The 11424-nt window shown below is 40.6% G+C and overlaps 1 pseudogene; it reads right to left on the bottom strand.

Moving 5' to 3' along the window:
* Positions 1 to 914: 914 nt before the first annotated feature.
* On the bottom strand, positions 915 to 10264 carry LOC142865819 (small ribosomal subunit protein uS17-like; annotated as a pseudogene).
* Between the last annotated feature and the right edge of the window lie 1160 nt (positions 10265 to 11424).

Below are 11424 nucleotides of genomic sequence, written 5' to 3' on the forward strand. Positions count from 1 at the left end.
AAAGAAGAGAAAGAGAAGAGAACAAGGTTACAAGGTGATATTCTTACCAAGTGAGAATGCTAAAAGAAATGCCATTGTTGTCAAAATGTGTAAGGTATATAAATCACATGGGTTAGAATAACAGGGCATACGATTAAGTATAATATTGGGAAAGCATGATTTTTCCTTGACAAAGTTAAATTGTTCAGTATAAACCCTAGGAAGGACTAATATGTACAAGAAAACAAAAAGAGTTGCTCTCATGCTCACTCTACTATCCTAGAGCAAATTCCGATGAAACTATCTTTATTGTTATTATTCCAGGCCTCTCCCTGCTAGAAGGGATGAAGGCAGAGGGAAAGTGTGGGGGAAGAAGTTATCAATTCATCCCACAATGTCTTGGTAGACAATAGGATAGTTAAGTAGGTTTATAATCTGTCAAATAACATATGGGTTAATATTAACATTAATATTAATGATAAGAAATGAAAAGAAGTCACTATGATCACATATAGTAGTCACATAGTCACTACAGAACTATGATCCCATTCCTGTCCTGCTTGGTGTTATTACTAATAAACTAGAAAAAGACAATTTTTTTTTGCAGGAATGTGAAAATAGGAGGGCAAGAAATAGGTTCCAAACATTTCTCTAGGCAGGAATGCTGTATTGACTTGAAATATTAAAAGACAGCAAGGATAAATATAATGTCCTATGTTATGTCTCAGAAACCAACCACAGGTGAAGAGTCTAAGAATCCCTAGAAGATCAAGTAGTCTCCCCACTCCATCAGACTCACCTGTAAAGAGGTGCATACAAGGTGTTTATTGCACATAGTAGCAAAAGGTTGGTGACATTTTTGTAAATATAATCCATTAATAAGGAAATCATTTTATTAATCATATTTATCTTGTCCCGACCCACGGGACCTCCTGTTACTCGCGGAGGTCAAGGGGGACTTTGCCTGAAAGAGATGGGCGAGAGAAAGGAACGAGACCAAGCAAATTGTTGTCAAGGTCTGCTTTACTTAGATTCTTAGTAGGTTTTATAAGCATACCGAAACAAGGAAGTAGAAACAAAAAATAGAGTGGGGCGACGATGAGGCTTGGGTCTGGGTTAATCAGCCCCAATCAGCGTCTTATCGGTATCCTGTTTTTGACTGGTTACTCATCTCCAACCTGGCAAGTGGTCGGGAACAATTGCAGTCAGCACTCCCTGGAGCATCCCGTGGTCAGCACGTCATGGAATGCATTCTTCTCGGAGCTATAGCTGGAATTTTCCAGGGCGAAGTCCGTGCGTAGGACGAGTCATAGGGGAGTTGAGGGTCTTTGAGGGTCCTTGCCTCTAACATTATCTAATAGAATACTATGTGCCCATTAAAAACAATGGACACGATACATACATATTGATAGGAAATGTACTCCAAGATATTCTGTCTAATGAAATAACAAGGAGCAAAATAATACATGTATTTTGCTACCATTTGTGGTATGGTGAAGGCATGATACCATATCAAGGTATGGGAAATGTAGAGTAGGAGGAATAATTTTTTTATTATTATGCAATACTTTGTACTGTTTATATGTTTAAGCATGTGACAGTTCTTATTGAAATTAACAAATAAATCATTGGAAAAAATTTTTTTAGAATGAAAAAATAACTTTATTTCATTTTGGGGAGTGGGCAGACATTCAGTCTCAGAATTATAGAATTGCTTTGTGGTGCCAGTGGCCTTAGTTACCTTGAGCATGTTGAAGTGCACCATCTTGCTCGGGGGCCAGCACTTGTCCACTGTGACAATGTCACCTATCTGAACGTCCCTGATGCAGGGGACAGGTGCATGGACATGTTCTTGTTGTGCTTCTTCAAGTGATTGCACTTACGCATGTAGTGGAGATAGATGTAATAGATGACAATGTTCCTCTACGTCTTCATCTTGGTCACCATCCAGACAGGATCTGCCCTCAGATGGAGATGTTTCCAGTAAAGGGGCATTACTAGTCAAGGTATTGAGAAGGTGCCCTCAATGGCCTTTTGGGGCATCCTGAAGCCCAGAATGATGTTCTTGTAGTATTGATGGAAGTTTTTCTTGCCAGTTTCTCCCAGCAAGACCCTCATCTTCTTTTGAAAGATGGTCACTGCTTTTGGTGGGCATGCTCAGTCTGAATGTCTACCTGAATAAAAGCTAAAAGTGTTTTAAAAAATCACACAGATACAGAGTAGGGGAAAGGTGATTTTATAGTAGTACCTGCAATGGTGCAGCACAGCTGCCTATAAGCTAAGAAAGACTCCGAGGAACCTCAGGGGCACACAGACAGTGTCCTGTTCTCTGAAGCATTTCTGAGTGCTGGTCCAAGTGCCAGAAGTGAGAAAGGAACATAGACATTCAAGTCTGGCAGGAGGATGAAGGTGTCTTTCCACTCTGCAGTGTTGAGGAGGTTGGAGTCAACAACACAGTCTTGTCCCCTGAGTCAGAGCGGAATAAGCCACAGTAGAGAAGGAAGGAAAAGAATTCCCAAGATTCACCCCCACTTTATTCCTTGACCTTGTTGATTCAGAAATAGCATTGGAGGAGAACCTGGCAGCCACCTTTCTACTGAGGGAGAGGTATTTTCTGAGCAAGTCAGAGTCAAGGCCCTTCCCTCTCTGTGTCCCTTCCACCTTTCCTTGCCTTTGCCTCCTTATCCCGCCCTATCAATTCAGTTCTTCTTTTCCACATCCTTTCACAGTAAAAGGATGGAAGTTTATGGTGAAATTTGAAGGCTCACTGTACCTTGAGAAATGGGTTTCCAGTAGAGTAAAAGTCAAGGAGACACTCAGGAATGATGCATTCTAGGGCAGTGCTTCTCAAAATCTTTGTGGTAAAGAACCAATTTTTTTAAAGTTCCAATCCATCATGGATCCAAACGCTTTTGTAAAATCAATAAACATGACTCACTAGAAAAATAAAATGGAAAACAATTTAAAGACATAAAAAGCAAACGCCCAAGGTTATATTATTAGACTTTACAGATATAAAATTATTTTATCAAATTGTTATACCAGTTTCCAAAATCTTACTCACCATTTCTGTACTTATCCCATGTGGTCTGGTACCAAACAGTTCAGAGAATGGCACCAGTCCAGGGGCCACACTAAGTAGCACAGCTATAGTGGATTTAGCTGTTTACATAATGCACCTATACAAACTACAGACTATTATCAGGCTTTTTGAGAATTCAAAAACAGAAGGATAAGGTTATTTGACCTGAGTTTATTAACATCATGCGAAATGAATGCCAGATGAGTTGGGCTGATACTTGTGCTCACAGATAGCTACTAAATATTTAGCTCTGAGGGAGTTAAAGTGAGAATGCTAAGGGTCAAGATCAAAGAAGCTAAATATAGTCTAAGAATAGTATCTGTTTATAATCCCGTGGCTTAAAGAATTTTTTTTCTTTCTGGACTAAATATTGAGAATGAAACAATACAAGCTCTAGGGGTTGGAAAAATTCTGCAGCACAAAGAAAAGGGAATGTTTTTACTCTGAAAATTTAAACTAAAACAGAGCTCTATTATGAAACTAAACTACAAAAAGGAAAGGCGATTTCAGAAAATATCTATATGGTGTTTTCAGTACAAGATTCAAGAAAAATGCTCTTATAAAGTAGGAATAGGAGGTTATAAGGAGAACTGAGAAATATAAGAAGAATGCAGAGATAAACTGAATTAATGACATTCAGTTTCAGCAGCACATACTTGGAAGCCATTGTTTCTGCCCTCACAACAAGAAAAATCTGGGCATGCTGAAAAAAAAAAAAAATCAATGACTTTTCTCGTACCCAAGAGAGAACTGAGTTTTCAGGGCAGACTGCCACTCATTGCCATCTAGAAAGACAGGCAAGTTTAGAGAGTCACAACTGAGATCTGCTTACTGGAGCAAAAAACATGCTGGAGCCATAAACTTAAACAGCAATTTGGAAAAATTGCTGGAGGCTAAATGTGGACTAATATGACAGTGAGAGACTCCTGGAAGCTAAAGTCAAGTGGGGACTCCCACACTGCTATGAGCTTTACCTCCAAGAACCCTACCAGGTTTTCATGATGAAGGGCCAAGAAAGACCCTTCCTGCTCTAGTAGCAGGAGGGGAAGATTTCATCACTTGAAATATGCTCAGAGACCTCTCCATAAAGAAGCAACCCTCTACAAGGGGAATGACTTTACAAGAACCTTATCCTACCTGGGAACAGGGCATTTCCCTGACTTCAGCCCCCTTAGCCTTCCTGTCTCATCTAAAGGGGAAAAGAAAAAAAGCTAATAAGCATTTGTGAAGGTCAGAGCCCAAAGTCACCCCCTCACCGAAAGGCTGAAATTTAATCATAAGATTATAGAACATTTTTCCTCCTCACACCCTACAGCCACACCAACAGGGCTCCAGCATAACCACAGTTGAAAGAGCAGCACCATGCAGACACTCTCTGGGGAGGAGTGTTAGAGAAGCTCAAAATCAAGAAGGGAGGCAAAAACAAAGACATTAGAAGAATATGAAGCCTCTGGCACCAATGACTACAGCAAACATTAAGTACAGCCCAAGTCTTAGCCAGTCATTCCTTGCAGTTGTGGGACTGAAGTCCTGTTTTCCTGCTGGCTATTGGTCAGGGACTACAGTCAGCAAATAGATACCACTTCCAGGGCCTTGCCCTGTGAACCCCTCCATCACAGCAACAGAGAACCTCCCTTGCATCAAATAAATCTCTCTTACACTTTGAATCTCTTTTTCTTCTACTACCAGCCAAAGAAGACTGCTTTTGAAGGACTCGTGTGATTAAGTTAGGGCCACCCAGAAATTTCTCTATCTTTAAAGTCAACTGATTAGTAACCTTAATTACATCTGAAAATTCTCTCTTGCCATGTAACATAACATAATCGTGGGAGTAGCCTCAGGAAGCAATGTTCAGGAAAGCCATTTCAGAATTCTGCCTACCACAGAGAATTCAGTAAAGTATATAAGCAGAAAATGAATGATGATTTATAGCTTTCTTGTGTTTCCCAAATAACTAGATAAAAAAGTCTAAGCTGTAAAAAAAAATGTATGATACATACACATATATACATATATCCTAAAAATTGTAACTGAGAGACATAGAGAAATACTTATATAAATGGAAAGAAACATTGTCTTCATGAATGAAGAGAGTGAGTGTCATAAAGAGCTTAATCCTTCTATGGGCAGACATTGATTTGTCCTCCCCAAACAACAGCATTTGGGAAATTGCTCATATGGTTTTGGAGGGGACCTGCCAACCACAGATATATCAAATCTTTGTTGTAGGTATGGTTATATGAATTAGGCTAGGTCAATAGTAGAACTTTACTCTCAAGACACTGTCATTAGAGGGGTTGGCACAGGTCACAGGCAGGCCAATCAGAGGCTTGTTCAGGTAATTTAAAAACAGAAGCTGATTGGAAGATTCCTTTTTATTTTCCTGCATGGTTAGGCATTGTAAGAATGTGACCTAAGAAATGCCAGTTTTAAGTGGGGCTAAGAATAAAAAAGTTTGTTGTCTAGGCTGTAGAAGCTGCTCTGCCACTCGGGCCATATGACCCAGTAGATTCAGCTGTGCTTAAAGTGTCAGTGACAGATACAAATGCACTTTGAAGTCTTTGGCAAGCCCCTGCAGGTGAAGCAAAATCAGACACTTAGAATTTTAGAGTAAAGCTCTGCCATCATCTATGAATAACTACTCTACTTTTCAGAAATATCTTTTGGTTTATTACTGGGCCTTGATAGAGACCAAACACTTAATCATGAGCCAACAACTCACCATGTATCCTAAGCTGCCCATCATAAACTAGATGTTGTCCAACTGGCCAGGCTGTAAAGTTGGGTGTGCTTAGCAGCACTCCATCATCAAGTGGAAGAGGTGTATATGTGATCAGGCTCAAGCAGGCCTTGAAGGAACAAGCAAGTTGCATGAGGAAGTGACCCAAATGGCCATGGCCCCTACTTCTGTTACTTTACTTTTGCTCTTCCAGCCCACACCAGTGGCCTTATGGGAAGTTCCCTATGACTAGTTGACTGAGGAAGAAGAACCTCAGGCCTGGTGTACAGGTGGTTCTGCATGACATGAAGGCACCACACAAACGTAGACAGTGGCAGGGGTAAGGGCAAATCCTAACAGTGGGCAGAACTTTGAGTCATCTATCTGGTTACTTGAATGGACACTTACATTGGCTATGGCTTTGCCTTCTCTGCCCACAATACTTCTGCCAAAACTACCATCTGTGGACTTAACTTATCCACTATCATGGTACTCCAAAGAGGATTGCTTCCAAACAAGAACTTCACAGAAAATAAAGTGTGGCAATGGGCCCATGCTCATGGAATTTACTGGTCTTACCATGTTCCCCATCATCCTGAAGCAGCTGGCTTAACAGAAGTAGAGTGGCCTTTTGAAGACATAATTATGGCACCAGTTAAGTGACAACACTTTGCAGGGCTGGGGCAAGGTTCTTCAGAAAGTTGTGTGTACTCTGACTCAGAGTTCAATATATGGTGCTGTTTCTCCAATAGTTAGGATTCCTGAGCCCAAGAATCAAGGGGTGAAAATGGTTGTGGCACTACTCACTATTACCTCTACTGATCCATTAGCAAAATGTTGCTTCCCATCCCTGTGATGTAAGCTCTGCTGGTTTAGAGATCATAATTCTAAGGGAGGAATGCTTCCAACAGGGGATCTAATAATCATTGCCCTGAAGTGGAAGTTGAGACTGCTGTATGGCCACTCTGGGTACCATATGCTGTTGAATCAGCAGGCATAAAGGGGGGTTACTATCTAGCTAGGATGTTTAATCCTATCAGAGAGAAATTCTGTTGCTACTCCCACACAATAGGAATAACAAGAAGCACATCTGGAATGCAGGAAATCATTAAGGATGCCTCTTAATACTTGTATGTCCTATATTAAAGCCAATAGAAAACTATACCGATTCAATTTAAGCAGGACTGCTAATACCCCAGAGTCTTCAAGAATAAAATTTTGTGTCACTCTACCAAGCAAAGGACCATGACCAGTTGAGGTGCTTTCTGAGGGCAAAAAGATTAGCAATGGATAGAATATGGGAAGATAGTTATCCATATCAGCTATGACCATGTGACCATTGCAGAAACAAGGACTATAATAGTTATATTCCTTCCTTATTTTTATATAGGTATATTTGTATATATATTAACCAGATTTTTTGTTTTGTTTTCTTTCCCTTCACATGCCCTTATCATCTAACATAAGATGTGCTAATGATAGTGTACTTTATATCTCAGTATTTAAGTTATAAGATATCAAAGTAAGTACATGAAGCAGCTTGGAAAAGAAGGAACATCACCCAAGGATGAAAAATGAACTCTGTGTTCTCTCCTGGGGAAAGAGTTGGCATTTTTTCAGATGTATGAGGGATAGTCATATCATGCTAGGCAGAAGTATGACTTTGGTATTGCCTTTATTCAGAGATTAAATATACTTTCAGGAGATGTGTATGGATGCCAAGTTGACTAGGGTGGATTTTAATGGCTTTGTAATACATCAACTTGTCTGGGCTGAGCTACATTTCCCAGAATCCACTCTCTTGTTTGTTTCTAGTTAGGGTCGGCCACAGGGGAGATTCTCAGTAGATTTTAAGGCTGGGAGAGAAGCAGTGGCCATTTCTCAGCTCACACATGTTGTTGCTGATCTGCTGACTCACCTCACTGGTGTGAAGCAACAGCTGGACCTGCAATTGCTCTACCCTCCCCCTGATTGTCTTTCAGTTTCTCTGACTCTTAGGCCAGGTGTGTGTGTTTAGCTCTATGTGTACCCACTTCCGCTATACACCTTCATCACAAGGTCAGAGGCATCACCAAGGTCAAAGGCAACAAGAACTAACATAAGTTCCAGTTCTAGCTCATGCTTGTTGGTTCCAGCCTGTTCTTCATCTCCCCCACTTTTACGTGTATTTTCCTTCTCTACTGTCTGCTCCACTAACTTCAAGCTCCAGCATCAAACTCAGAGACAACAGCCATACAGAGACCACTTATCCAGCTCTCACAGTCGCATAAAGGCAATTCCCTGTAACAAATGCATATTGGCCTTATGCAATATATATCCCTTACTGATTCTGCTTCTCTGGTTATCTTGGACTGATACAGGTGAAGAACCAGTGTGGGGAGGAATTAGTTTAGTTTGGAACATGTTAAGATTGCAATGCAGGTTGTAACAACAATGTGAAGATATCTGAAGGCAGGATAATTTGCAATTAAGTTGGAGAGAGGAAGAAATGGCATAGATTTGAAATGCTTGCATGGAGGTAAAATCTAAAGTCAGTGCAGTGGATATGATTCTTGAGGAAATTGGAGAAAAAAGTAGAAAGGGATAAAAAGGATATTCAACTTGAACAGAGGACAGTGAAGGAAGTCATAACAAATATCAGCTTCTGAATCTTCATAGGGGACATCTGAGTCCCAAAGGGGAAGGACTTTTACTTTTTGCCAGATAGGATCCAAGGGAATATATACAAGGGAACATAACCCAGGACTAGTGGCAGACAGAAAAGTGGGACAAAATGATGACAAACATCAGTTATAATCTGTGGCTAAATCTGTTTCCTGTGATGATTGAGTCCCGTAACTTCAAAGCCCTCACCTTGGGTTGTAATGTGATTTGTGGCACTACTCTCCCTGCCTAACAGAGGAGCACAGAAGCAGGAGACTACAAGCTTCTGAGGCAGGAATGCTTTAATGTGGTAAGGAGGAGACACTCAGTTTGTATCCCCCCAAGGCTATTCTTTGAAAAGGAGTACAACTGGTGTGGAACTGAGACTTTTTTTTTTTTTTTTTTTTGAATAAAGACTATCCTCAGTGATATGCCTCCATCCAACTATTAAGATATCAATTTCCCACACAAGACCCAGTCCTAGGCCCAATAGGGTCTGGTCAGGGTTTTGTAGAGGTAGTTCTGGCCCTTTCATCAATTATTAGCAACAAAATTCTTGGGCTGCCAACTTTGAAGATGGTGCAACCGCCCCCCTGCAGAAGGCTGTGTCCATTGAACTATTAATATTTCTCCCCACTCACTCCTTAATCTTTACTGAATCTGTTGATGCTTTGGCACATCTTGGGGCCTCAGTCTTTTAGAACATTGATTCATCCTGAAAGCATCTGCTGGAGGTAATAGCCTTGTCACATGTTTCAAGTCAAAGAAGGATACGTTGGAGGAGAGGGAAAGCTCTCATTTACTCTCTCTTGTAATCAACCCAAAGGTCAGCATCATTGCCAGGACTTAGACTGGAAAATTAGTCCTGGAGGCTCCCAGCTGCAAGAACAGCTGGCATACAGCCCCTGTTGTACCTTGTCCTTCCTACTGCCTCTGTGTGTGCGCTCACTATAGGCTTTCTCTCCCTGTGATTGCACCTATACTATTTCTCTTTCTTTTCCTAAAGAACTCTCCTGGATGCTGAGAGTTTCTGGCTCATCGTGAGGTCTTTAGGGAGGCCAAAACACACACAGAAATCCTGCTGTTTGGCTAGAGCTCTGAGAGCTGGAGCCAAATACAAGAAATAGGCCAAGTTTAGAAACAATGAGTTAATAGTCTTTTCTGGGTTGCATCATGCTGTTAGCGATAACTAATGAAATGCTTCACTTAGTCAAATCCTGTTGGACTTTTTGTTCCAAATGATTTCCAAGGATCAGCCTTTCTCTGACCCTGATATATAGCCAAAGAAAAGTTGATACACGGAAAGATTACAACACTTGCACACAGATCCACAAGAATTGAACACATCAAGCCAAATAAAGATTCTGAGCTATCAGCATTGGGGTTCTACAGTAATATTTTTCACTCAGCTGTTTGAAGCTTTCCTGCATTGCTCTGGTTCTCTCTCACTCGCTCACTCACTTGCTGGCTCTATCCTGGAATGGGTCCAATTTCTGTTTGTCTGGAACATATAAGATATAAGCACTTTCCCCGTTTGACTCATGTTTCCTTCTCTTTAGAAGAAAACATACAGTGATATGTCTCTTTAGTGTATGATCTGGCACTATAGAATCTAATGTTTGGTATATCTTATTCTCAAATTGGTGCTATTGTATCTTGGTTATATTATACAGTTTTCTCCCAACTCTTTCCCTTTCAAAAAAGTTGCCTAATCTCTCTGCCTCCAACATCCTACTCCAATCTGGTGTCTTCCCATGTTGATCTTCTAAAATAACTTTTGCTGTCATGCCGTGCATGTTATTGGCACCAATCAACATGTTTAAGTCCTCATCTTTATACATCTCTCAGAAGCATTTAACAGTAATAACCGTTTATTACTTCTACTAATACTAATAGCCTTTAGTTTCCAGGATACCATATTATCCTACCTCCAACCTCTCTGGATGCTACTCAGTCTCTTTGGCCACCCAACAATCTCTGGGAAATCATTGGAAGTTGGATTCCATGAGAATCTCTATACTCTTTCTACGTGATCTCATCCATACTGATAGCTTTAATTACCAGCTAAATGCTAAGAACACATAGATTTGCATCTTTGAGTTCTCCTCTGTTTTCCTGACCCTACTATTATATATATCTTCTTTTGATTGTTCAAATGCACTTCCAACTCCACATATAATGAATAAATTTAGGACCTTTACTCTGCAAACCTAGTTGTCTTCTGTATCTCTGTGGCTTACACCACTATTCATCCTTGACTCCTTCCTTCCACCACCACCCCCCCATCCAACCCAAACCTAAATCCTGTTTATTTTCTTCTTTAGTGCTTGAATCCATCCATGTCTTTCCATCTTCATTGCCACCCACTTAGCCAACACTAGCTCCTATCAGTGCTCAACTGGACTCCCAACAACAGCCTTCTGAATGGTACCCTGCATCCATTCCTGTCCCTCCTGCAACCCCAGTATACTCTCACCTTGCTGAAGTCAGAGCAATTTGTCACTCACCAGCTTAAAGTTTTAATGAATCACTGGTACTTATAGACTAAAAACAAGATTCTGAAGATAGCCAACAAGGCCCTGTTGATCTAGACCCTGTCTACCTTCCCAGCTTCAACTTTCTCTACCCTTCCCCTCATTCTCTGTACTGTGGTCACACTTAACCTTCTTTCAGTCTGTGCTGTGTTCCTTTCTGTCTCAGGGTTTTCACACATATTCTTCTATCTGTTTATATTTTCTACTCCTTATTCTAGGTAACATCTCCTTATTTTCAGATCATATCTCAAATCATACTTCTTCAGAAAAAAATCTCTCCCTGACTCCTTAGTGGATAAGTTTGTCTGCCTGTCTTATGTGCTGTGTATTTTCCAAGATGGTTATAACAATATCTCCCATCCATTATGCTCTTCTTATAATGCAACATGGACACTCTTCCTATAGAGTGGGCTCTATATCCTCTCCTATTGAATCAAAGTGGCTCTGTGACTATGTCAGAAGTGATA

Source organism: Microcebus murinus, chromosome X (genome assembly GCF_040939455.1).
Source record: "Microcebus murinus isolate Inina chromosome X, M.murinus_Inina_mat1.0, whole genome shotgun sequence".
Lineage (NCBI taxonomy): Eukaryota > Metazoa > Chordata > Mammalia > Primates > Cheirogaleidae > Microcebus > Microcebus murinus.